General features: G+C 44.6%; 1 protein-coding gene and 1 long non-coding RNA gene across 4 annotated transcripts in view; one reads left to right on the plus strand and one right to left on the minus strand.

Annotated features, from left to right (window-relative positions):
• Positions 1-27,775, minus strand: part of SLC35F3 (solute carrier family 35 member F3) — a 317,890-nt gene that overhangs the window by 217,067 nt on the left and 73,048 nt on the right. The gene's annotated exons all lie outside the window — the stretch shown is intronic.
• On the plus strand, positions 18,819-27,380 carry LOC146396805 (uncharacterized). Its single transcript, XR_014827929.1, has 2 exons — positions 18,819-18,877; positions 24,896-27,380. It is a non-coding gene; the product is annotated as an uncharacterized LOC146396805 (long non-coding RNA).

The raw sequence follows: 27,775 nt of genomic DNA on the forward strand, positions 1-27,775 counted from the left end.
CTGTGTATTCCACTGTAAGGCTCGCAATCATCCAAAATGAAAGAGATGATCAATTTTGATCCGATTTTGGCAAAATAGACCCTGTCTCCCAGCAGGTCCCCTTTTCCTGTGAATTCTTTCCACGGACGTCCTGGCTGAGGTCCCATGAGCCCGCCAAAGTCAGATATGACTGAGGAAGCTGGCTAAAAGCCAGCAGTATGTGTGAAGTTTCTTGCTTAGAAATCTTTTTTTTTTTTTTTTTTTTTTTTTTTTCCTATCTTCACTGGTCCATCAGGGAAAACAGAATAATTTTGGTCCAGCAGCCTTTTCATTCCTCTGCCCCTTCACTGACAGCACGGGGTGTGAAAGAACAGACTGAGTGAGTAGGCTGGAAGGGATTTCCTACAAATTTAACTTGCAGGATCTGAGAAGCACGTCTGCAAGAGCATCAGCTGCGTAGCAGGAAGGAAGCCAAAGTTTGCTACATCCTTCTTTCCTGGATGTGAGGGGAGAAAGGCACCTCATACAGACTAGACACATGATACACAGGGTTAACCGTATCTGTAAGCGAACTCGGAAACAAACAAGCATCTGTGCCAATGATCTCAGTTCACTAGGGTTAACTCCAGTTTTTAGCGGTTTCTCACAAGGAAGACGGATTTTCTGCAGGGCAGTGGTCTCTGTGGACAGCTACCAATAGGAGATTAATGCAAATCTCACAGCAGAAGCCCTAAAGGTAAGGACGATGCTGTAAACTGCACAGTTCTGGTGTTGAGCCGTATGAGTATTCAGCCAAGCTGGAGACGGTGATGGGAATGTGCATTTTGCTCCCCCCAAGGCAGACCCAGGGAGGGACTGATGATTTATTTGGCCTGATCAAAAAGGCAGAAAGCCATTTCAGACAGGGATAAGCAAATTAAAAGAAAATTCTGGTTGAGAGGCGCCCGGGATGATTGCATGTCTCTCCTTCCAGACGCTGTGGGAACAGTCACAAACTTAATGGAATTATGAACACGGCACCCGAATCAGCTTGAACATGAATTAAATGGATAACAAGTATCTGAGAAAATTAAATTCCACAGGCACCTGCACACACAGTGTTGCCAGAAGCATCTCGTTTGGAAGGCTGGAGTGTTTTGCAAAACACATCTAAGAAACAAAGGAGAAACCCTGTTCCATCTCCGATCCAAAGGCTTTTCTTTCCTGCAAAGATTACATTGACAGGTTCTGGGGTGCTTTTGTTCAATACCACAGGGACTTGGGGACTCATGTAGAAAGAGAGACGTGTTGCACTGAATTTTAGTAGCACATAAACAATGGTGAAGTTAAAACAAAACCAAAAAATCCTGTATAGAATACTGACTTTTATGTCAACAATGTCGGCAAGTTGGAGTTCCCATTATGGCTCAGCGGAAATGAATTTGACTAGTATCTATGAGGTTGCAGGTTCAATGCCTGGCCTCGCTCAGTGGGTTAAGGATCCAGCGTTGCCATGAGCTGTGGTGTAGGTGGCAGACACAGCTCGAGGTGCTGTGGCTGTGCTGTAGGCTGGTGGTTACAGCTCTGATTCCTCCCCTAGCCTGGGAACCTCCGTATGCTGCGGGTGTGGACCTAAAAAGAAAAAAAAAAAAGAAAGAAAGGGCATTCCCAGCCCCTTTGCAGTTCAAAAGCAACCACAGAGCCCCCAGGGTCTGCTCCTAGAACTCTGGAATCCAGACAAAGAGAAAATAATTCTTAATTATTAATTTCATACTTATCAGTGATCAAGGTCTAATGATTAAACCTGAACTTTCCATAAATATATTCATCCATTTAGTCCTCATCTGGGAATGCCTCTCACACCCAAACTGAATTCCTTATACAACCACATGAGAGAAAGCATGTTAAGATCCACGCACCCCTATGTTCACAGCAGCACTATTTATAACAGTTAAGACGTGGAAACAACCTAAATGTCCATCAATAGATTAATGGATAAAGAAGATATGGTACATATACACAATGGAATGCCACTCAGCCATAAAAAAAGAATGAAATAATGCCCTTCGCATCAACATGGATGGACCTAGAGATTATCATACTAAGTGAAGTAAGTCAGAGAAAGACAAAAAAAATGTCATATGATATCACTTACATGTGGAATCTTAACAATGATACAAATAAACTTACTTACAAAACAGAAACAGACTCACAGACGCAAAAAACAAAACTTATGGTCACCAAAGGGGATAACTTTGGATAAGGGGTCACTTACAGTTACCAAAGTTGGGGGGGGGGAATAATTTTGGAATTTGGGATTAAGAGATACACATATAAAATAAAAAAGAAGGACCTACCGTAGAGCACAGGGAACCATATTCACTATCTCATAATTACATACAATGGAAAATAATCTGAAAAATAACTGAGATATATCTATATCTGTATCTATAACTGAATCACTTTGCTACACACATGAAACATTACAAATCAACCATAATTTAAGTAATAAAAAGAAGAAGGTGGCATGTTACAGGGTCAAACGGGACCCAGGGACACATTCCTGGGGAATCTGTGAATCCTCTGTGGTAACGTCTGAAGCATTTTTATGTTTTCGTTTTCATGATAATCTTTAAAATGTTCATGAAGGTGCATCTCAGGGACCACCACTTAAGCAAAAGCTCTAAAGGGCAGCACTTACACCTAAGTTCACGATCCCATGGGTTCCAAGCTGTGTTGTTCCTTCCAAAGCTGCTTCAATAGTTTGCTGAGAGTGGTGGAACCAAAGTAAGCAGGACCCTCAAACTGACCGTGATTCAGGCAGCGGCCAGTCCATACCTACAGCGGCTCCCAACTCCCTGGGGGTAAAAGGCCCCCTTTCCTGGCCCTCAGTCTCCCTCTCTGGTCTCAGGGTTCAATCCCACCCCTCTTCCTTCTGCCACAGTCATGCCTGACCATCTCCATCAGAACCAAGCCCTCCTCCATGGTAGGGACTTGGCCCGATTCTTCCCTTTGCCTGCAACATACTTCCTTCCCAACACCATGCGGCTTGTTGACCTTCAGACCTTTGCTCAGTGGCCCCTTCTCGGTCCACATAACACCACAGCCCTCATTCCTCCAGCTCTTCCCATCACCCTCCCCTACTCAACATTTTCTCTTTCTAGAGCACAGATCTTCCAGCTTTCCTATAACGTACCTCCATATGACGTCTATTGCTTATTGTCTGGAAGAGGGGTCAGCAAACTTCAGCCCCCCAGCACACCTGGCCCACTGCTCGTTATTTTAAATAATGTTTTATGGGAACACAGTCACACCGACGTGCCTACCACCCACAACATCCGCAGCTGCTCTGATGCCGGGAAGCCACAGTGGGGTCATTGTGACAGAAACTGCAAGGCCCACAAAGGTGAGACTGTCCACTCTCTGGCCTTTTATGGAAAGAGTCTGCCCATCCCGGGTCTGGAAGATAAACTCCATGAGGGAAGCTGATCGGTTCATGAATGTGTCACAAGGTCCTGCCACAGAGTAAGTGCTCAATAAATATCTGTATTAGAGATGGGTGGGTGGTGTCTTCAAGAAGCTCTGTTCTTGTGTTTGTGTTGGTCGATTAAGTAGAGGAAAGGGGAGAAAACTGAGTCACCCATCGTACGTAGAAAGCAAAAGGCTTGATGTGGGGCTCAACGTGGTAGCAGTGAGTCCCACTTCATCTGTATAAAGATTAAGAAAACACGGGGCGTTTAAGGGACTCTTCTCCCCCATTAAAAGGGGTCTGTCCATCCCTCACATTTTAGAAATACGGGGAAAAGGAGTTTGATCCACGGAGCAAGTCAACCAAGATTGTTCTTGGTGCCCATGACACTGACGAGGCAATACAAACCACTAATGACCAAGATTTTCAGGACAGACAGAACTCTCATTTTTTCCCTGATTCCTGTAAGTTTCGCTTCTCTCATAAGGTTCTGCATCCTAATGTCTGGTTCACACATGCTTCCCAGAGTCACCAAAAGAGGGAGAGCCCAGGTTCCAGTCTCAGAACTGGAGGAGAGATGGGGCTGCTGCTGGGGGATTTAAACCTCATCCAGCTATTGAATCTAAGAGGAGAACCAGGAATACGCTTCAATTCCATTTCTTCTGAAGTACTGAGGATTCCTCTTCAAGTCTGACAGAACCAAGGAATTATTCTGCAATGGAACAGCAAGAAAGAACTACGGACATTGACAAAGCCAGTGAGTTCTTCTCCCGGAGAAGATGTGGTTCAAAAATGTGCCCAAAGCTAGACTGTGTGGGTGTCAGAGTTAGGGTGAGCCTTCCTGTCTTCTGTCTCTCAGTCCGTGATGCTTCTCAATCTCCCCATGGAACCACAGGGCCTTATTCTGTGACCAGTGCCTCCATCTCATTTTCCAGCCTCAGGGCTTTAGAGATGGGAACTGCAATTTTTCTAACTCCCAGCTCAAGAATCAGGCTAGTGCCTATGGAAAACAGCATGAAGGATCCCCAGAAAACCAAAGATAGAATTACCATATGATCCAGCAATCCCACTCCTGAGCATACATGCAGACAAAACTCTAATTTGAAAAGATATGTGCACCTCTGTGTTAAAAGCAGCACTATTCACAATAGCCAAGACATGGAAGTAACCTAAATGTCCACTGACAGATGAATGGATAAAGAGAATGTGGTACATATATACAATGGAATATTACTCAGCCATGAAAAAGAATGAAATAATGCCATTTACAGCAACATGGATGGGCCTAGAGATTATCATACTAAGTGAAATAAGTCAGCCAGAGAAAGACAAATACCATATGATATCACGTATACGTGGAATCTAATATAGGACACAAATGAACCTACCTACAAAAGGGAAACAGACAGATAGATATAGAGAACAGATGCGTGGATGCCAAGGGGGCATGACTTGGGTGAGTGAGGGAGCGGGAGGTTGGGGTTAGCAAATGTACGCTATTGTACACAGAGGGGATAAACAACAAGGTCCTGTAGTTTACATCATGGCTCAGTGGTAACAAACCCGACTAGTATCCATAAGGCCATGGGTGCGATCTCTGGCCCTGCTCAGTGGGTTAAGGATCCAGCGTTGCTGAGTGCTTCAGTGTGGGTCACAGACATGGCTCAGATCTGGCATTGCTGTGGTTGTGGCATAGGCTGGCAGCTGTAGCTCCGATCTGACCTGGGACCTCCATATGCCGTGGGTTCGGCCCTAAAAAGACAAAAAAAAAAAAAAAAAAAAGAAAGAAAAAGAAAAAGAAAAAAGAAAAAAACAAAGTCCTACTCCATAGCATAGGGAACTATATTCAATGTCCTGTGATAAACCATACGGAAAAGAATATGAAAAAGAAACTGTGTGTGTGTGTGTGTGTGTGTGTGTGTGTGTGTGTGTGTGTGTGTGTGTGTATAAACTGAATCACTTTGCTGTATAGCAGAAATTAACACAACGTTGTAAATCAACTATTCTTCAATAAAAATTAAAAAAGAAAAGAATCAGGCTAGGAGACCTCTTCCAGCTGAGATCCTGCAGCATTTGGCAGCAGCTCACTATGCATGCAAATTCAAATCTGCCTATAGACAACATTCCTATCACAAACCAGTTTCAAAGGAAAATTAAAAAAAAAATCCTATCTGTTTTACACATCACCATTACTGCCAGCATCATTATCATCAGCAAATCAGCAGCAGCAGCCTTTGGTTCATTTTCATTTCGCCTGATGAATAAAGATTAGATGTGCAGGAGGCAGGGGACAATCCTCCAAATGCATGAACGTATGTGAGAGAAGGATGCTCAGGGAGTAATGTGACTTTGCATGGAGTGACCATCCCAGGCCTGCCACCTCTGTGCACTTTGGGGATGGCACAGAGAGCTCCCTCAGTGACTATGCGTCCACACACAACACCTTATGAAGCAGAACTCAAGAAAACAGTTTTGCCATGAGATTTGGATTAGAATTAAGGAAAATCCAGCTTCTTTGTTATTAGCCCTGTGTTGTCTCAGAACATGCTGATGACCTAAGTCTTCATTCCTGGGACTCTGCAAACCGTCCTGTATGGTTTGGGTTTAGTTTTCACAGGAACATGAAGTGCTGTTTCTACTCCAGGTCTGGAGAAAGCACCGTGTCAAACAGATCCGCCTTTAAACTTTTCTTGAACGGTCTCAAGGATTTCACTTTTCCTATTTTAGTCTTTTAATCAAGGCTAAAAAAAAATGCTTTCATTTCCTGCTAATTCCTTCTTTGAGTCCTCTTAAATAAATTCCTTTTATCTAAAGATTATTGTTTCTGGAGTTTCCTGGTGGTTCAGTGGGTTATGGATCCGGCATTGTCACTACAGCGACTAGGGTCATGGCTATGGCTCGAGTTCAATCCCTGGCCTGGGAACGTCCACATTCCATGGGCATGGCCAAAAATAAATAAAATAAAGATTATTGTTTCTATGATTAATGACTTTCCAACTTAGTGTATATTGAACAAGTTGTAAGCATGCACATGAGAGAATAATTCAGGACCTATAAGACAGATAAACCACTTGAAAATAAGGAAGAAAAAAGTTATAAAGGCTCATGTACCAAGAGCATGAAACAGGTGCATTTATCTGAAAATTATCTGGCTTCTAACCAAGAAAGCTATATTCTCTCCAGCAATGAATGGAAGCTCTCGGAACTTCGGCAAATATAATTAGAAAAAAACACATCCCCATTTATTAAGTCTAAAATTGGGGGCTTTTTTTCTGTAATTTCTTTCTATAAATTTTTTCTATCTGCAATTTATTGTTTGTCTTTTTACAGCCACACCCACAGCATATGGTTGAATCAGAGCTGCAGCTGCTGGCCTACACCACAGCCACAGCAACGCCACGTCCGAGCTGTGTCTTCAACCCACACCATGGCTCACGGCAAAGCTGGATCCTTAACCCACTGACCAGGGCCAGGGATCAAAACCAAGTTTTCATGGATACGAGTCAGGTTCAGGTTCATTACCACTGAGCCACAATGGGAACGCCTGCAAATTAGTTTTTAATTTCCCCATTAATACAACAATCCATTTTCCTTATTCGAAATTAGGCTACTGCAATATTTTTTGCTCCATACTCCCAATCCCACTCCTCTTATCATTTGATATGATCACTGACATTGTATTTTAAGTATTATTACCTACCTTTATAAAATACATTTACATCCATATGGATATACATATGAAAAGCATGCCACATTCTTCTATGTGTCAGAGCTGCCAGGTAGCTCAGTGGGTTAAAGACCTGGTGTTGTCAATCCAGTGGTCAACTCACTGTAGTCAGAAATTCCCAAGGAGTTTCTGCATGCTGCAGGCATTCTCCTCCTCTGTTTTGTTATAGTTAACACTTTTTCATTTTGCAACTTGTTTTTTTAAATGAGAAATATTTTTGAGATATATCCACCTTGATAGATTTCAGTCATTTCTTTTGAATGCTGTTTACTTTTCCATTATAAACATCTTCTATATTTTATTTTTTCATCCTTCTACTGATGGATATTAGGTTGTTTCTATGTTTTTGCTGTTATAATGATATGGAAGATTTTTTTTTTTTTTTTTTTTTTTGCTGAACCCATGGCATATGGAAATTCCTGGCCCAGGGCTTGAATCCAAGCCAAAGCTGCAAGCTGTACCACAGCTGAGGCAATGCCAGATGCTTAACCCACTGCACGGGGCTGAGGATGGAACCCATGTCTCTGCAGTGACCCAAGCCACTAGAGTCAGATCCTTAATCCATCGTGCCACAGCAGGAACTCCATGGAAGACACTCTTATTCACCATACCAATGTGACTCCATGTTTGCCTTTCTCTAGGACCGATATTTAGAAGTTAATTCTAGGTCAAAGGGAAAGCACAGTTAGAATATTACTACATTCTCTTGAATTCCCCTCCTCAGTAGCTAAAGCCATTTATGCGCCTATCAGCAGCATATTCATACTGCTTTCCCTAAGCTCGCCAGCTCAAACGCTGCTAAATTCTTTGTCCATCTGATGGATGTGAAGTCATACTTCATCGCTGTTTTAATTTGCACTCCCCAAATTATCAGTGAGGTTGTTCATCCTTTCATTGACCTATCATTCCGATTTTCCTCTTTTGTGAACTGAATGCTTACGTTTTCCTTTTTCTGTTTATTGGTTTCTCTGTGTATTTTGGATGAGTAGACATACCGTACATATTTTCACATCTTACCTTCTCCCAACCTTTAACTGCTTTCCTATTGCCCTTTGTGATACAGAAGCATTCAACGCCAATGTAGTCATATTGAACCGTAATTGCTCTTTTTAGATTTTGCCCTTCTGTGTGCATCTTGTTTACAAAGCTGCACCTACTCCAAGGTTGTGCAGATATCCTCCCGTATTTTTTCTAGTAAATTTGAAGTCTCTTTTTCTGCAACTGGGTCTTTAATTCCCTGGAATATGTACACTGGCTATGGACAAACTCTAATTTTCCTTTGATTTGTATGATTCACTCTTTGGAAAACCCCATTCATTGATTCACCTGCTTTTTTCCAACTGTTGGAAAAGCTATCAATCACATACTATATTTTCTCCCATGGTCAAAGAAAAAGAAAAGAAAAACAAAGAAGTCCTCTGCTCTTCCACAGACTGTGGGAGGTATCTGTAGGAGTAACATAAACCCTCCTGACTTCAGGATCCAACTTGAGGAACAGCTGCACTGAATTAAACATTCTCTACGGTCCCTCAAAGCTTCAACAGACTATACAGGCAAATGTCATCATATTTCCTATGCTTTATTTTTCATTCCCCATAAATCTATTATTATTAAAAATGGAGACTCTCCTTGGTTTCTAATACCATTCTGCAATAAAAGGAATTAGGGCTCCTTGGAGCAATGGCTGATTTTAGGACTAGAGCAGGCGACATCCATAAAAATGTGCCTAGAGGGTTTTGTAGTGTCAGGCAATGCTCAGAACAAAGCAACAGTAACAAAAAAAATCTCTCACGCAAGACAGAGGTGAGTCAAGGTGATGCAGAGGCTACCTGAGGGATCCCCTAATGGACCAAGGGGAACAATGAGTGCAAGCATAGAGTGCTGGATGGGAATTCAAAGTAGAAAAGGACTATCTGAGTCCATACTGACATAAATGACTGATTGAATAAATTAGTATCGGAGGAGAGACAGTTCTTCCTTGAGGAAGAAATCCAAGTGACCTATGTGTGTGTCACTCTGCCCTCAGGGAAGTAAAGAATGTCCCCCCACCTCTCTGCGAGGACTGTCTATGTGATGTCCTTCCCAAGGGGAGAGTGCGGGAGTGGGGGCAGGGCAACTCTGCAGGGGGAAACCTGATAAGCCCTACCCAGGCCATGACCAAAGCCAACACCTGCAGTGAAACATCACATCCGTGGCATGCCCTCCCGACACGGTGTGATGAAAATGGCCTAGATGGTCTTCTCCAAACCCACAACCCAGTCTAATCATGAGAAGAACATCACACAGATGCCAACTTGGCGGGGGGGGGAGCCTATAAAATCCCTGCCTTGTGCTCCTCAAAACCATCCAGGTCACTGAAAACAAGGAAAGTCCAAGAAATGGTCACAGCCAAGAAGAGTCTCCTTAGGGAGACAACTAAAGGCAGTGTGTCCTGGGTGGGATCCTGGGATAGAAAAAGGACATCTGGGCAGACCTAAGGAAACCTGAATTAAGTATGGACTACCATCAGTAATAATGTCTCTGTACTGGTTCGTCCACTGTGATGCACACACTCCACTACTGCAGAACGTTAATAACAGGACTGGGGGCTGGGTCTATGAGAAGTCTGTATCCTGTACAATTTTTCCATAAATCTAAAATGATTCTAAAACAAAAAGCTTATGTAGGGAACACGGAGAGATGTGAGAGGATCTTTTCATGCAGTGACATCACTGACAGCCAAGCTGAAAACCCCATGGGGAGGAGCAGAACTGGTCCCAGGCAGAAAGCGCCTCCCTCCCCCAGGAAGAGTCAGTGTCTGCATTTGAGGACCTAGAGAAAATCCACTTAGCAACACGGGTTTATCACCTGTCCACTGCTCTTACCAAGCCTTTGGGAATTTGGGACAGCTTGATGATGAGAGCAAGCAAGGACAAGTGATGGATAGTCAAGATGGGGGACTTGGGGATTCATTCAGAAGAGTCCAATACACGTAGCTGAACACAGAGGGTTATCAGTCCATGGTTCTGCCATCTCCTCGCTAAACTCTTTTCCACTGATGGGGAAAAGATTTCTTAAACTCTAGGACCTAGAGAAAACTGACCACCAACAGTAGTAATATCCCCACTGCATCACTCATACTCGTGATAAGCCTCAATTCTCTTGAGTGTAAAACAGGAATGGCACCCATTTACCTGCCAGGATTATCAGGAGGAAATAGAGGGACTGCTTAGGAAAAAATACCTAGAATCTTTTTAAAGCACACAACAAATGAAAACATTCAAAGGCACGACCTGCAAAAATTATGACAAGAGCCATGCGTCAACCCTGGAAATCCAAGTTCTTGTGTTGGCGGAACCGTATAGGGACAGAAGGTAGTATTGCCTTATCTACATTTACCAGAGTATCTCCAGAAAGGATTGCTTGTTTTTCAAGGGGCGTCGGAGGAGAGAGACACCACCTGCATGACTGGCTTTCCCCATCACGTTAAGAAAAATGATCACAGACTAATTTAAAGTCTTGATATGTCACTGGGCGGGATTCAATCTCTGAAAGTGCAAACCCTTTGAGGTTGGTAGGTTTCTGCCTTGCTGCTCATCTTGATCCAGGAGACCAACCACAGGCATCACCCTTCAAAGAAAATATGGCACAGATGAACCTATCAACAGGACATAAACAGACTGACAGACATAGAGAGGAGACTTGAGGGTGCCAAGGGGAGGGAAGGGGTGGGATGGACGGGGAGTTTGGGGTCAGTAAATGCAACCTATTACATATCGAATGGATAAGCAATGAGATCCTGCTGTACAGCACAGGGAACTAAATTTCTTGGGACAGACCATGATGGAAGATAATGTGATAAAGGAAATTTATATATATATGTATGACTGGGTCACTTTGCTGTATAGCAGAAACTGGCACAACACTGTAAATCAACTATGATTTTGAAAAATGTTTAAAAATAATACAAAGAAAAAGAAAGAAAATGTTTTTATTCAGGGCTTTAGCACGTGGGCGCATGTTTTCAGGCCTAACTCTGCAGTCTGGGTTTTACTTTCAAGAAGCCAGCCTCTGCGAGGACCGAATGCTCTAAGCTCCTACCTCTTGACTTAAAACTTGTTCTTTCTCTTTGTTCCTCCTAAATTAAACTATTAGCCCTTGAGGGGCATGTCACTATCACAGTCACACAGTCCCGGCCATCCTCCCTTGAAGCCAATTACAACTGCCCGAGGAAGCAGAACTTGCCCTGAATGGAGAAATCAGCTTCCCAACCACGCCTCTCCCCTTCTGGCCAGTCTCCCCTCCAGGCTCTGACAAAGGCCTGATTGAGGAGCTTCATTTATGAGCTCGATGATGTGATAATTCACTCTTCCACACTCAAAATCAGAAACAGCTGGATTTTGACACTTCCATTTGCAGGGAATTCAGGTCTTTCTTAGCTTCTGCTCCATTACCGTTTTTGGTCACAGAGGGGCACTCCACAGTCACTTTTGTACTCTAATCCAGAAATCAATAGCATTCCTTCGACACAGCCACAGGCTTACAAAACCCGTTGGATGCGATGGGTGTTCCCAGGTCTCGCTTAACGATTCTTTGCGGCACCTGGTACCCGATCACATGCACCACGATGGTGTGAATACATTGCCATTTTCAGCCTGTCTTGCTCACCAGTGACAAGTCCCCTGCCATGCCTCATATTGGGAACAAAAGTAGGCTGTTTCCACATTGATGGATCCACCCAACATGAATCTAAATCAAAATCAAAGTGAAAGGCAAAGACTTCAAGTCCATCTTCAGCTTCTTCTTTTTTTTTTTTTTTTTTTTGTCTTCCCGCTATTTCCTTGGGCCGCTCCTGCGGCATATGGAGGTTCCCAGGCTAGGGGTCGAATCGGAGCTGTAGCCACTGGCCTATGCCAAAGCCACCGCAACGCGGGATCTGAGCCGCGTCTGCAACCTACACCACAGCTCATGGCAACGCCGAATCTCTCAACCCACTGAGCAAGGGCAGGGACCGAACCCGCAACCTCATGGTTCCTAGTCGGATTCGTTAACCACTGCGCCACGACGGGAACTCCCATCTTCAGCTTCTGAATTAGATCGTAATCTCAATTAAGTACAATCTATGCTTATTACAAAGAAATAAAAGCAGTCCCTGTGTTCTGAGTATATATACAAATTCCTCGCTGAGTTAGAACCTTTGCCACTCCCTGTCAGCTCATATTCACCTTACAAATCTTTAAATATCTAAGTGACAGAGAGATGAGAGTGTTCTCATGATGAAGAGGAGGTCTGTTGTGATTTTATAAACAAAGTGGCTTTCCTAGGAAGATGGGACCACTGTGGGTGGGTACATGGAGTTATGCTCATTATAAAATAAGGACTGCTTTGGGAGTTCCCGTTGTGGCGCAGTGGTTAACGAATCCGACTAGAAACCATGAGGTTGTGGGTTCGATCCCTGGACTTGCTCAGTGGGTTAACCATCCAGCGTTGCCGTGAGCTGTGGTGTAGGTTGCAGACGTGGCTCGGATCCTGCATTGCTGTGGCTGTGGTGTAGGCCAGCAGCTACAGCTCCGATTAGACCCCTAGCCTGGGAACCTCCATATGCCATGGGAGGGGCCCTAGAAAAGACAAAACAAACAAACAAAAAAAGGACTGCTTCAAAAGAGGAATCGTCTCCTAAATGTTGCAATATCTTCATTCATTTATCCATTTATCTTAATTAATCTTCAACATCTTCCACGTTTGGTAGGGTGATGCTGTGACGAACACAGAGGTGAAGAGACCGTTCCTGTCTTTGGGGATTTTAAAGTCTGGAAAGGAAAGGCATGCAAATGCACATGCTGGAAGGCAGTAAAAATACACAAAGTGAGGCCTGCAGGAGCTTGAAGGGGGCACATACAGTCCCGGTGCCTGCCTGGCAGAGGCAGCCTTGGAGTCTAGTAGGCAGGAGGGATGGGCACTGTGGCAGCCTGAGCAGGGCAGGCACTGCAGACAGGAAGCAGAACAGGGAGTTCCTGTTATGGCTTGACGGGTTAAGAACCCTACATAGTGTCTGTGAGAACGTGGGTTCAATCCCTGGCCTTGCTCGGTGGGTTAAGTTCAGGTGTTGCTGTGAGCTGTGGTGTAGGTGGAAGATGCAGCTTGGATCTAGCACTGCTGTGGCTGGCAGTTGCAGCTCTGTTTCAACCCCTGGCCTGGGAACTTCCATATGTTGCAGGTGTGGCTCTAAAAAAAGAGAGAGAGAGAGGGAGAGAGAGAAGCAGAGCAGGCAAAGGCTCACTGGGGAAAAGCTGGGGCTGTGCTAAAGGGCAGCAAATCGACCAGCTGAGCAGAGAGTAGACGCTCAGAGACAAGCCGGGGTGGCACCGGCCTTGGCCTCTAAACATCAAGGAGCTCCTGGAGGGAGAGGGGCAGAGGAGCTTGGTCATAGCTGCTGCCCTTGCAATATGCTTAATGGCTGGGTGGGGGCAGGGGAGGAAGGAACACAGGGGAACAAGTCCTGAAATACTTGAACAGGAAGGCCAAGAAGAGGAAGAGTGTCCAGAATCTCAGCCATGAATGGGCATTCGGAGTTGGTGCTGAAACATCTGGGGGCCCACACTCCAAGGTGGTGGGTACACAGGACTCTGAGTGAAAAAAGTGGAATCACCCCAACTTGTGCAGGAACAGAGCTCAGATCGGGGGTTACATGGCATCCAGCCCATCTGCCTTCTCTCCCTGACCCGAGGCTAGGAAATGTAAGTCACGTGCAAACCTCTGGTGCCCACTGTCAAGTAACCAAACAGTGATGGGAAGACCCACAGCTGCCAATTTTTTTTTTTTCTTTTTTAGGGCCGTACCCACGGCATATGGAGGTTCCCAGGCTAAGGTCAAATCGGAGCTACAGGTGCTGGCCTACACCACAGACGCAGCAACGCAGGATCCAACCAGCATCTTCGACCTACACCACAGCTCATGGCAACGCTGGATCCTTAACCCACTGAGCGAGGCCAGGGATCAAACCCGCAACCTCATGGTTCCTAGTCGGACTTGTTTCCGTCAGTTTTTTTTTTTTGGTTTGTTTGTTTTGCTTTTTCACAGCTGTCATCTCTAATAGGCACCAGGCTGAAAGGCTTTGTTTGTATCACTATCTTGTTGGCCCCTACCATAATCCCAGGGAGCAGGCACCACAGGCCCCATGCTACAGATGAAGGAACTGCCTGGCACCCAGCAGACAGATCCTTGCTGAATATTTATCAAGTAACTCACCCTTCGTAAGTAGAAAAATGGTCATGTAAGGACACACCAACAAAAAACACTGTCTTTTCCACTATCCGCAGGTATTAGAGTTTTTTTTTATTATCTTTATTGCATTTTTAAAAATTAAATAAATTTAATTTTTCTAGATATACTGAGATACAATTGATAAATACAAATTGTATGCCTTGAAGATGTAGCATGGGATGTCTTATCCTCTGTGTACCTTGTGAAATGACTACCACAACCAAGGTAATGAACGTTTTTATCACTTCACCCAGTTATCGTTTCCTGCGTGTGCTAAGAAAACTTAAGAACGACTCTCTGAGCAAACTTTTTTTTGTTGTTGTTGTTGCTTTTTAGGGCCTCCCTGGCAGGATATGGAGGTTCCCAGGCTACAGGTCAAATCCGAGCTGTTGCTGCCAGCCTACACCACAGCCACAGCAATGCCAGATCCGAGCCGCGTCTGCGACTTACACCACAGCTCATGGCAACATCGGATCCTTACCCCACTGAGCGAGGCCAGGGATCGAACTTGCATCCTTGTGGGTGCCAGTCAGATTTGTTAACTGCTGAGCCAAGACGGAAACTCCTGAGCAAACTTTAGTATATGATTCAGTAGTAACTACAGTCACCGTGCTGCATATCAGATCTGAAGAACTTACTCATTCTGCATAACTGACGCTTCGTATCTTTTGACCAGGGTCTCATTTCCCATGCAACCCAGCACCCCTGCTACAACCATTTTCCTGTCTGCTTTTAAAAATTCAGCTTTTTGAGATTCTACATATAAGCAATACCCGGCAATATTTGTCTTCCTATGATTAGATGACTCTTTAAATCCTGCCTCTAAAACTATCCAATACAATGGCTATTAGCTGTATGTGGCTATTTAGAGTAATTAAAAAATAAATAAGATTTAAAATTCATTTTCTTCGAGTTTTTCTTGTGGCTCAGCAGGTTAAGAACCCAACATAGTGTCTGTGAGGATGAGAGTTCGATCCCCGGCCTTGATCAGTGGGTTAAGGATCTGGCGTTGCCGCAAGCTGAGGCGGAGGTCGAAGATGAGGCTCAGATCTGGTGTTGCCACGGCTGTGGTGCAGGCCAGCAGCTACAGCTCGAGTCTGACCCCTAGCCTGGAAACTTCCATATGGTGCAGGTGCTGGTGTAAAAACAATAAAAAAGAGAAAAACAATTCATTTTTTCAATAAAACTAGCCACACATTTAAAGTACTTAGTAATCACGTATGACCAGAGACTGCTAAGCTGGGCTGTGCAGATACAGAACACTTCCCTTAGGGCAGAAAGTTCTTTTAGACGGCACTGCACTACAACCTCATGGGATTTCCTGGAAGAAATACTTTGCCAAGTAGAAAGTCACTGCCCTGGTCAGGCCAAGCACCTTCTCTGAAAATTCCTCCTCATTCTACCCCCAGTGACATTATAGTATTTCAACGAACAATTATTTGTGTCTGTTCTATGCCAGGTGTAATTGAGTGGGGGGGACGCCAACCAAAGGCAAACATGATTTCTGCCCTGAAGGAGTTTCCAGCCTAGAAGAAGAAGAACTATATGAATTATAATTAGAGGCTGTCACAGTCATAACACAGATGACAAACTATTGCTATCTGAAACATGCAAATATAGAAACCGCTTCCATGAGAGAATGGCTGAATTGGGGCATATTCATGTCACAGAATATGGCAGGAGCCGTTTACGTGATCAAATCAGAATTTACACACATCTACATGGGTAGATCATGCAAGCAAAACACTGAGGGGAAAAATTAAATCACAGAACCATGTCTCTAGAGTGGTATACTAAAATTTAAAGACAAGTAGATCAAAGATACCTCAATAAAATACAATTGTTAAAAAAGAAATCAGGGGAGTTCCCGTCATGGCGCAGTGGTTAACGAGTCCGACTGGGAACCATGGGGTTGCGGGTTTGGTCCCTGCCCTTGCTCGGTGGGTTGACGATCTGGCGTTGCCGTGAGTTGTGGTGTAGGCTGCAGATGCGGCTCGGATCCCGCGTTGCTGTGGCTCTGGTGTAGGCGGGTGGCTACAGCTCCGATTGGACCCCTAGCCTGGAAACCTCCATGTGCAGTGGGAGTGGCCCAAGAAATAGCAAAAAGACAAAAAAAAAAAAAAAAAAAAAAGAAAGAAATCAGGCGTTCCCATTGGGGCTTGGTGGGTTTTGAATCCAACTAGTACCCATGAGGATGCGGGTTCGATCCCTGGCCTCACTCAGTGGGTTAAGGACCCGGGGTTACAGCTGCAGCATAGACTTCAGATGCAGCTTCAATCTGTGTTGCTGCAACTGTGGTGTATGTGGTGTAGCCTGCAGCTCCAGGTTGACCCCTAGCTTGGGAACTTCCATATGCCATTGGTGTGGCCCAAAAAGAAAAAAAAAAAAAAAAAAAGCAAAAGAAAATTTAGAAATTAAAAAAATTTAAAAATTTTCAAATTCAAGAAAAAAAATTAAAGACACAGAACAACTGTCTATGTTGATTTAGATACACTTATCTATCCATAATGGTTTCATTTTTAAGTAAAAACAGACTTGAAGCAAATACGAACATGTTAGAAACTGTTCGTTTCCAATCTAAGACAATGATGTTTCACACAATCAAAGAAAAAAGTGAAGGGGCAGAGAAAAAGAAAAACATCAATGCTCTGGTGGAGTAAAACATGGAGGGAGGTAGGGCAGGGGGGTGTCCGATGTGAGGGCAGGAGGACACGGAAAGGCCTGAACGGGAGATGACATCAGGATGAATCATCAAAGACAAGCCCCGCGGGAACAAACACCAGGACAAAGATGAGGCAGATGAAGCAGCATTGGTGCTCTGGGAAACCCTAAGGCAGTTCCTTCTGGCTGGAAGCAAAGCAGAGTGGTAGGGGTGGTGACAGACATGGCAGAGGCAGCTGGGTCCCTGGAGATTTTAAACACTCCCCTAAACATCTGGTGCCTTTTTCTGGGGGGCAACTCAGACCTACTGAAGCATCTGGGGCTGGAGGATGACCGGACCCAGGACTGCTACACTAGAGCCCATCTGGCAGGGTCTAAAAAGACTGTTAAGAGAGACGCCTCTCTCTGTTTTTTTTTTTTTTTTTCTTTTTGTGGCTGCACCCGTGGCATATAGAAGTTCCCAGGCTAGGGGTCCAATCAGAGCTACAGTGGCAGGCCTACACCACAGCCACAGCAACTCGGGATCCAAGCTGCATCAGTGACCTACAACACAGCTCATAGCAATGCCGGTTCCCTAACCCATTGAGCGAGGCCGGGGATCAAACCCACATCCTCATGGATACTAGTTGGATTCTTAACCTGCTGAGCCACAATGGGAACTCCCCTTGCTGCTCTTCTGAGCAGTCACAGGACAGAGTCCAGCCACCCGAAAAGCAGAAGAGGCAAGGAGTGCAAAGGTGGGTAGCAGTGGAGGATGTGACTTCTTCGAGGTTCCTCTCACATGTCACTGCAATGCTGTCCCTGAATGAACCTGCAGATGGCTGTGCCGAATATGACGGCTCAGCTCCAACTTCCCGTTCCTCTGCTCCGTGACAACGGGCGGGATGAATTCACTGAAGTATCTGTTGCAATGAGCACAAGGAGGATGCTGGGAGACCCTGCAAGAGGAAGGGACTTCTCTGTCTGACTCCAGGGCTGCGCCATCAGCCAGCAGTGTGGCTGAGAGGACAAGGGGGTCAAGGTGCTCTGTCCCAGGCACACCCCAGAACTCGAGGTCCCCCCGCAACCTTGAAGCGCTGGCCCAACCGGGTGACCTCTTTCCCGCGGATCTCTAGGCGCGGACAAACCTGCGCCAGCGCCCTGACTCCTCGTGCGCGCCTGCCCCCCATCAGGGAGGTCAGCACTCATGGTCCTAAGGCACAGACTCTGGGTGCCCCAGGCCTCCCCTACCCCTCCAGCCTGGGAGAGGGGCCCCATCCAAGTTCTTCCTTCCCCAGGTAGCCTCCCTCGGCACTCAGGGACCCTTTAGAGCCGCTCACACCTTACAGTTACTCTGTTTTTTGTTTGTTTTTCAGCTTTTTGCCTTTTCTAGGGCCGAACTCAAGGCATATGGAGGTTTCCAGGCTAGGGGTCTAATCGGAGCTGTAGCTGCTGGCCTACACCACAACCACAGCAATGCCAGATCTGAGCCTCGTCTGCGACCTACACCACAGCTCAGGGCAATGCCGGATCCTTAACCCACTGAGCAAGGCCTGGGATCGAACCCAAAACCTCATGGTTCCTAGTCAGATTTGTTAACCACTGAGCCATGACGGGAACTCCCAAGTTACTCTTGCTTAATAATTGTTCACCTTAAACCTCCCTGTTTATATCATTGTGTGTTTTCTGTCTCCTGACTGGACCAGGAGACAGAAAACTGTACTTACATCACAATTGTTATTTTGATGCCATCTGTCTGCCGCTAGACTGGGAGCTCCCTGAGGGCATGGACCAGCTTTTATGCCAGGAACATGATGGAAGTTTTACTCCAGGAATGTGAGGTAAGTGGAGGGGGCCCCAGGTATCAAAGAGGCGCTGCAGGAACCCGAATTTTGGCAAAACTCAACCCTGTGCAGCAGTCAGGAGAGAGGGTACCAACCTGTTCACTTACTCTGGGAGCAACTTGTCCTCCTCTGCTATTACCTTATTCATCTTCGTATCAATGTGCCTCATTCCGCACCTCATTCAGAGTAAGTGCTTAAAAGAGCTTTGCCACAAACAGCGTGCTTTATGTAGGATGGAATAATGTCCTTCCCCAGTAGTTAAAATGAGAAACTAGGAAAAACATGCCCTGGTTCTTTATAGGAAGCCCTGGGGCTCCCCTATAAAAACATCCCTGAGAAGCAGAGTAACTTGAGGCAAGTGTGGGTTTTGCTCTGTGGATGCCTAACATTTACAGTGTTTGGGGAGTTTGCATGTTAGAACACACAGCCTCTATCTTTCACTGAAAAAACAAAAACAAACCTGAAGCCCCCAAAGATGAGGAATAATCAGTATCAGGAGGAGCAGAACCACAAACCTAGATGGCAGGAGAACCTAGACCTATGAGACTGAGCTGCTGGGTTGTTCCATATAGAGGTCACATCCCATTCCACCAGTCACCACGTTTTGACAAATTTTCATAATGAAGTCAACCTTTGGTTTCCTCACCTCATTAAAAGGGGATAAGATTACCTGCTTGCTGTCAACATCAAACGAGGGGATGCCAAGAAGTACTGGTCAGCCCAGTGCCTGGACCCCCCCACCCCCAGCCTCCGGTACCAGTGAGTCAGGATGAGTCACTGCGGTATGAATACAGTATGAATCACTACAGAGCAGAGTGGCCTCAGACACATCCTATGTATGGATGAACACAATTCAAGGCACTGTATTTTTTGTTTAACCTCCCAGTGACACTACAAGACATACCATTTTATTTGTACAAATGTGACATCTGAGGTGTACAGACATCAAGAAATCTGCACAAGAGCGCACTATTAGAAAGTGAAAGTGCAGGGACCCAGACCAAGGACAGCGGTCTGCAGAGCCTTCGTTCTTCTCATTCGTTTTGGAGGGTTTTTTGACATATGTTTATATTTGGAGAATTTTTTTTCAGAGCTAGAAAAACCTTAGAAACCACCTCTTTGAAAATCTTCCTCTTTAGAGAGGAGAAGATTGAGGCTCAGGGAATTGCCTTTTTCAAAGTCACATGCGGGTTAGTGGTCAAGCCTGGGCTACAAGCCAGTCACATAGTTCCTATCAGGTACTTTTTAATTCATACTAGGAAGCTTCTCCAGCCATAATACTTGACTGCATCGAGAAAATAGGAGGAAGAAGGTAAAAGAGGCCCAATGAATACCTCTTGGGGCTGAGCAAAATGATAGCCAAGAAGGAGTAAGGCAGATTGCTTCTGTGCAGGATCACAATATAACCAGTGTCCAGTGGTCTCAGAAAATGGACCATGTGTCCACAAAGATTAACTACTACACACCACGGTCTGCCTGTATTTATATTTTATGGTTAAGGGTTTGACTTCAGAGTTGTATCAACCTGCATATAAATGCTCATCCTACCTCTTATGAGTCTACTACCTTGGATAAGCTTTCTTAGCCTCAGTTTTCTCATCTGTAAAGGGGGGACAATAAGAATACATGCCTCAAAATGTCCTTATAGAGTTTCAAAGTGCATGCACTCAGAACCAGGCTTGGTGCACAGTGAGGGCCCATCAAGGCTTATTCATCATTACTCTTAAGAGTGTTACCATTACCTTCCCCACTGGCCTGTCTCTTACTCAGCCCTGTCTCAGTGGCCTGTCTCCGCCCAGCATTGTGGACAAGTGCAGAAACCAAGGCCAGACAAACCCACTGAAAGTAGCCAATGTGTCACATCTGCCAGGGATGCGGTCTTTGACTCTTCTGCTCAGGTGTCACAGGGACAATTAAATGCCGTTCCCCCATGGCCACAGAGAAGTACAATTACTTTGTATTTATCACTCTGGTAACCAGGCAACTGACAGTCTTTTCACACAATGAAAATGCTCCAAATGCTTCACTCTGATTCATTTTAGCAGGCAGCTGGTTGGGCAGCTGAGTCATCTGTACTTTCTGAGAGGTACAATTAGGGGCCACGGTTTTTAGCAGAACCTCTAATCATTCCGCAGGTATTAGGCTAAGCTGAGAACAGAGGCAAAATCCCCAGGGCAGATGAACTCGATGCAGTTTTGGGGCCCAGGAGTAGACCTTTTCAGGAAGTGGTGTGATTTTGAGAATAAACATTGGACCAGACTTCAAAAGACTGGTTCTGGTCTCAGCAATTCCCCTCCTACCTCCCAGCCTCCTACTGAGCCATAAGACCCCAGACAAGTCGTTTAGTGGCCTGGATCTCCATTTCCTTACCTGTGAAACGAGGGCGTTGAAGTAAAGAACGAGGGTTCCCATCACGCCTCAGTGGTAATGAACCTGACTAGTATATATGAGAATGCAGGTTTGATCCCTGACCTTGATCAGTAGGTTAAGGATCCGGCATTGCCATGAGCCGTGGTGTAGGTCACAGAGACATTTTGGATCTGGCGTTGCCGTGGCTGTGGCATAGGCCAGCAGCTGCAGCTCTGATTCGACCCCTAGCCTGGGAATTTCCATATGCTGAGGGTGTGGCCCTAAAAAAAGACAAAAAAAAAAAAAAAAAAAAGTAGAGAACTTCCCCAAAACCTCTTAGCTCTCAACCTCTCTGTTTAATGGCTAGTTGCATGGGAAAAATCCATCACCTTCCAAAGGATGTCTTTCAAATTTAAAACATATTTATGATCCACCGATTATTTAAAAAAAAATGACTTTCAGCTGATAGGTTGGGGCTTCAAAGCAAATTTCTCACAAGGCTAAAGAGGTAAGATCTTTAAATTCAACACATTTCATTCTCTTCCAAGGCCAAGTCTGCCCTCTACCACTGGTCCAGAAAAAACGAGCCAAGTTGTACTCACGGAGTTTCGTGCTAGGATCGATTGTATCTTTTGGATATTCCTTTTCTTTCCTTTGAAGTTAGTGGCAGGCTTTTCTGAGCTAAGCTCACTGTGTAAACAGCAAATGATGTGTTAAGACACAGGCATGTCACATGTGTCTGAATGACAAAGTGTGTTAGTGATCGCCTCTACAGCACAGGGAGCAAGAGTTTGTGGGAATCTGCTCTTGGCGCTTCCAGGGGAGCCCAGACAAGCCACCCTCTCACTTCTCTTTTCTGTCTCTTCTCCCTTGCCCAGCCCCACCCTAGGTGCCCTGACGTCTAAGATGCTCTTGCAATCCCCAGTGCTGCTATGGTATCCTCTTGTCCAGACTCTTGTAAGAAGCATTGCCAAACTGGATTGTCCAAGATGGGCTCCTATACTGGGCAAAATATTATCTACTTATGTTTTTTTTTTTTTTTTCCTTTTTAGGGCCACCCCTGAGGCATAGAAGTTCCTGGGCTAGGAGTCCAATCAGAGCTGCAGCTGCCAGCCTACACCGCAGCCACAGCAACTCCAGATGCAAACAACTTGTGGCAACACCAGATCCTTAACCCACTGAGTGAGCGAGACCAGGGGTGGAACCCACATCCTCATGGATACTAGCTGGGTTCATCACTGCTGAGTTCCTGAGTTCACAGGAACTCCTCTACATATTGTTTTTTCAAAGCAATGGTGCAAATAATCTTGTGGGAGTTGAGTGAAGAAGGGATCCCTCCTGCCCTGTGTCCTCTGTCCACAGACCAGTCCTCACATTCTCATCCAAAGAGCACCCTGGCCTCCTATGTCAGGGAGGTCACTCACTTTCATGTGGGTCAAATGTCTGCTTCCCGTCTTCCACAGAATTTACAAATTCCTTCGTTTACTCTTGACCATACAATGAAAACTTCAGCCATCAGTCATTAAACATTTAAAGGGAAGAGAAGTTACTTTTCTTCACATTGGGAGAGTTAACAGATTTACATTTTTATTTCATTCAATCTTGTTCCCCCCACCCCCAAAAAAGAATTTGAAGTGTTTGATTAAAATAGGTACTCCAGTAATACAAAATTCAATAGGTAAGGGGATTCGAACAATGAGAAAATAGTAATTTTCAAGTAGGTACAGGCAAGGTTTATCCCTCCAAATACATGCTGAAAGTTCCTGTAGAGTTGTAAAATGTGGATTGTGTTAGTTGCTGAGCTTCCTGGTAGCCAAAACAAAGAAGAAAGTATAATTACTTAAGAGATTCGTAGGAGTTCTTATTGTGGCTCAGCAAGTTAAGAATCCGACATAGAGTCCATGAAGATTCGGGTTTGATCCCTGGCCTCACTCAGTGGGTTAAAGATCTAGTGTGGCTGCAAGCTGCAGCATAGGTCGCAGATGTGGCTCGGATCCAGCATTGCTGTGGCTGTGGTATAGACCATAGGTGCAGCTCTGATTCGACCCCTGGCCAGGGAACTTCCATATGTCACAGGTACAGCTCTAAAAAGAAAAATAAAAAAATACATAGAGTCTAAAAGTAAAAAAACAAATCAGCACAATTTTTCCTTAAAGATGTTCTATTTATGGGAGTTCCCTTTGTGGCTCCGCGACTGATGAGTCGATTCGGGTTCAATCCATGGCTTCACTCAGTGGGTTGGAGATCCGGTGTTGCCTTGAGCTGTGGTGTAGGTTACAGACAAAGCTTGGATCCAGCATTGCTGTGGCTGTGGCCAGCAGCTGCAGCTCTGTTTCTTTCAACTCCTGGCCTGGGAAGTTCCATATGTTTTATGTACAGCCCTAAAATGCAAAACAAAAACAAAAACAAAAACAAACCAAAAAAACAGATGTTCTATTTATGAGGAGGCTGAAAGATGGCACAAAGTACACTATTGCTTTTACAGCCAACTTGGCAAACTGAAACTCCTCTGAAAATTAGGGAAGATAACCTTTTTTCTTTTCTTTTCTTTGTAAGATCTGCAGGTGTGGCACATGGAAGTTCCCAGGCTAGGTGTTAAATCGGAGCTGCAGCTGGTGGCCTATATGACAGCCATGGCAATGAGGGATCCGAGCCGTCTGCAACCTATACCACCACTCACAGCAATGCCAGATACTCAACCCACTGAGAAGGGCCAGGGATCAAACCCACATCCTCATGAATACTAGTCGGGTTCATTACTGCTGAGCCACAACAGGAACTCTGAGCGACTTCTTTTTTTATTAATCAAATTTATTTTTTATTAGGGTACAGGTGGTTTATAGTGTTGCATCAATTTCTGCTGTATAGGATAGTGACCCAGTCATACATATATACACATTCTTTTTCTCATATCATCTTCCATCATGGTCTATCCCAAGAGATTGGATATAGTTCCCTGTGCTAGTCTACAGTAGGACCTCGTTGCTTATCCATTCTAAACGGAATAGTTTGCATGCACTAACCCTAAACTCCCCATCCATCCCACTTCCTCCCCCTTTCCTCTTGGCAACCACAAGTCTGTCATCTATGGCTGTGAGTCTGTTTCCGTTTTGTAGAAAGGGAGACTTCTGCTAAGACTTGGCAGAGTAAATCCATGTTTTATCTCAATTTCTCTGGCAACCGCACTTAAATGATACTAAAGGGATAACGAGGGCAAACTCTTCAGGACAGAGAGAGTAGGCGAGAAACCCGTAAGGTCAGGAGACAGCCGCATAATTTTAGAAGCAGAAAGCAGATGGATAAATGGTAACTGACTCAGCAGAGCAAACAAAGCTGAATGTCTGCCTGGGGTGGAGGGGGGAGAGCCAGGAAATGCTGTGATTGACTGACAGGGTCTCCGAAAAGCTCAGTCTCTATCAGCACCAAGAACTTCTAAGGCAAGGGTACGGGTGGGTTAGAAAACAGGGGAACTGGTAGAAAGTCTGTACGAGAAGCAGTTAGACCCTAGATTATTGTGCAGCCAGGTAAGATCTCTGGACACCAAGTTCCATGTGCTCAACTAAAAGCAAGGAACTAAGTTCAAGTTTACATTTCCAATGGTAAGACCCTGCTCAGCCTCCCTCCCCGCCCATTTCCTTAAATAACAGCTGGATCTATATTTTTCAGGTAAAGAACTGGATGACTGCTTCCTGGAGAACCTGATACAATCAAGAGGTGAGATTTCCAGTTATCTGTGACTTAGAGTCCTTCAGTGACACTGCTTGATCCCCAGCTGGTAACTCCAACAGGAAGCTCACCACTCACTAAATACCACCCTTGTACTTGGAGCTCCCACACAGTCTTTTGGTACCTCGGTCTTAAATATGAATAAAGGGCAAAAATCATAAGAGAGTAGAGGAAAATTCTGACATAAAAGACAGAGATCAAATCAAGCCAACAAAGAAAGGAATTTGGAAGAAACAGGATCAATGCAGCAAGCAGAAGAGAGCTTAAGAACTATTCCTATAATTAGAAGCCTTCGACAGTTTTGAGAGACAGGAAGAAACTGAAACAACAACATAAAAGAGCTCTTTAAAATTAAAATATGATCTCAGGAGGAAAATATTAATACAAGGGCTAAAAGCTAAATTTGGAAAAATCCCCTTGAAAGATAGATCTTTGGAAAATGAGATAAGATGTCAAAAGAGTATATCAATCGATTAACCCAAGGAGGTCCAACATCTGAGTAACAGGTGGTTGGAAAGGAGAAAAGAAGAAAAATAAAAGGGGGAGAAATTATCAAATAAATACTAGTAAGGGATTTCTCAAATCTAAAAGAACATAAGTTTCTAAAATGAAAGATTCCACCAGTGGCCAGCAAAAATAATTTAAAAAAATCTTACAACCAAGGCATATTATTGTCTGAGGTCAAAGTGTCAGAGATAAAAATACTATCCTGAAAGCTTCCAGAGAGAAACAGCAGATCCAACTCAAAGGATGTGGTGTGCGTGGTCAGAATTGCTTCAGTCATCCCATTAGCCACACTGCAATCCAACCAGAACACAAGGAAGAATGCCTCCCAACTCAGAGAGGAAATGGTTTGCTACCTAGAATTCCATCCTTAGCAAATATCTTAGTCAAGAAGAGATTCGTAGGAAGGCATTTTCATACATACGCATTCACAAAAATGGTACCAATACATTCACAAAAATGGTACCAATCTTCTCCGATTTCTCAAGAAGCTACTAAAGAACATGGGTCAACGAAATAAGGAAGAAAACTAAAGAAAGGGAAAAAATGAGGCCAGAAAACAGGGATGCAACACAGAAGGGAGGTGCAAGGAATTCCCAGGATGACAAGGATGGAGAATTCCAGGAGGCATGGAGAACAATCAGCTCAGGCTGGAGCAGAGCAAGGGCTCTGGAAGGGAAGTCTGCAAGAGAAAAAAGAAAACAGACAGATGCGCTAGATGTTTGGACCCATTGAGGGAAAAGTTTCATGTCTGCTAGAGAGCTTAGTAATACATAAACAGAAAATAAGGAACCATTAAAATTACTCAATCATAAACTTCAAGGGAAAAGGAAAATACACCCACACGACACAAGATGACTGGGAGATATGCATATAACAGCCACCCAACACAAAAGCTACTCGAAATATGTAAAAGAGAAGAACCAATCTGATTCCATATTAGATCTGTTCCTTTTCCTGTGCTTAGTCGTGCTGGCGCCTCATCTTTTATAAAAAGAATGTTGCCTAAAGCCTGAAATATACAGGAGAACCTATTCTCAGAGCTCTGACCTTTAAGAGTCCACTTCTATGGACATAAAAACTTGCAGAACAGAGAAGAACACTTGTCCTGATGGACAGGAACATGGTGACCTGACCTATACAAGAGCAAAGGATTCTGACACCAAGAAGTTTGCAACAACCAACCATGCCCCGCCTTCACCTTGCTTTTAAAAGTGCCTTGCTGAAATCCTCTGAGGGTTTGAGGACTTTTGGAGCACACGCTATCCATCTCCTCGCTTGGCCTTTTCTCTGCTTCAGACTTTGATGTTTCAATTTGTTTGGACTCGCTGTATATCAAGGGCATGAACTTGTGTTTGGTGACAAATACTGATTTAATATCTACAGAATGGGAAGGCTATGAGAGCTAATCTCCTCTCCCTTTCTTCTGGATTTTACTTTTTAGGGAAGCACCTGCAGCATATGGAAGTTCCCAGGCTAGGGGTCGAATTGGAGCTGCAGCTGCAGGCCTGTACCACAGCCACAGCAACATAGAATCCAAGCTGCAGCTGCAACCTACACCACAGCTCACAACAACACCGGATCCTTAACCCACTGAGCAAGGGCAGGGACAGAACTGGAATCCCCATGGATGCTAGTCGGGTTCCTCACCTCTAAGCCGCAATGGGAACTCCCATTTGTGTCTATTTTAGATTCCTTATTTTATTTATAGATTTGGAAATTAAGCACTCATTTTAAAAACAGGAAAAATGTTCAGAATGGAAGTAATTAACAAGAAAAAAAGACAAGAGTTGAAAGCAGTCACCTCTCCTAAGTGGTAAACTGGGTGAAAACCTTGACGCCTTGAAGAACCACATGGACTTTTTTGAGGTACATGTATTATTCTGATAAAAAATAAAAATTAAGTCAAAAGAAAAAAAAAGACTATTAAGGGCTGCATGAAAAAGTAACAGCTAACATATACTGCGTGCATCTCGTAATCGAAGCACTTTTCATATATTTACTAATTTTCTATCTCCCACAACGCAATGAGGAAAGCGCTATTATCACTCTACCCGTTTTTAGACCAGGATACTAAGGCTTAGAGATCCTAAGGGACTTGCCCAAGGTTGCCCAGTTTGGAAACAGTAAAAGCAGAATTTTAACCCACCAGGGGACCACGCAGGGCTCATCAAGGTCGAAGTGAGGAGCAAGCCACACACCTTGAGTGTGGGCAGCCGGTTTCCTGAACCTGAACCACAGTCACGACCCTGCAGACGTACCTCATTCTACTGCACTGCGACTTGTTGCATTTCATAGACACTGTGTTTTATACAA

The sequence above is a fragment of the Sus scrofa genome, chromosome 14 (assembly GCF_054392235.1).
Source record: "Sus scrofa isolate SSC_HxYL_T2T_F1_AM1 chromosome 14, Sscrofa_HxYL_maternal_Yorkshire_Landrace_v2.0, whole genome shotgun sequence".
In the NCBI taxonomy this organism is placed as follows: Eukaryota; Metazoa; Chordata; class Mammalia; order Artiodactyla; family Suidae; genus Sus; species Sus scrofa.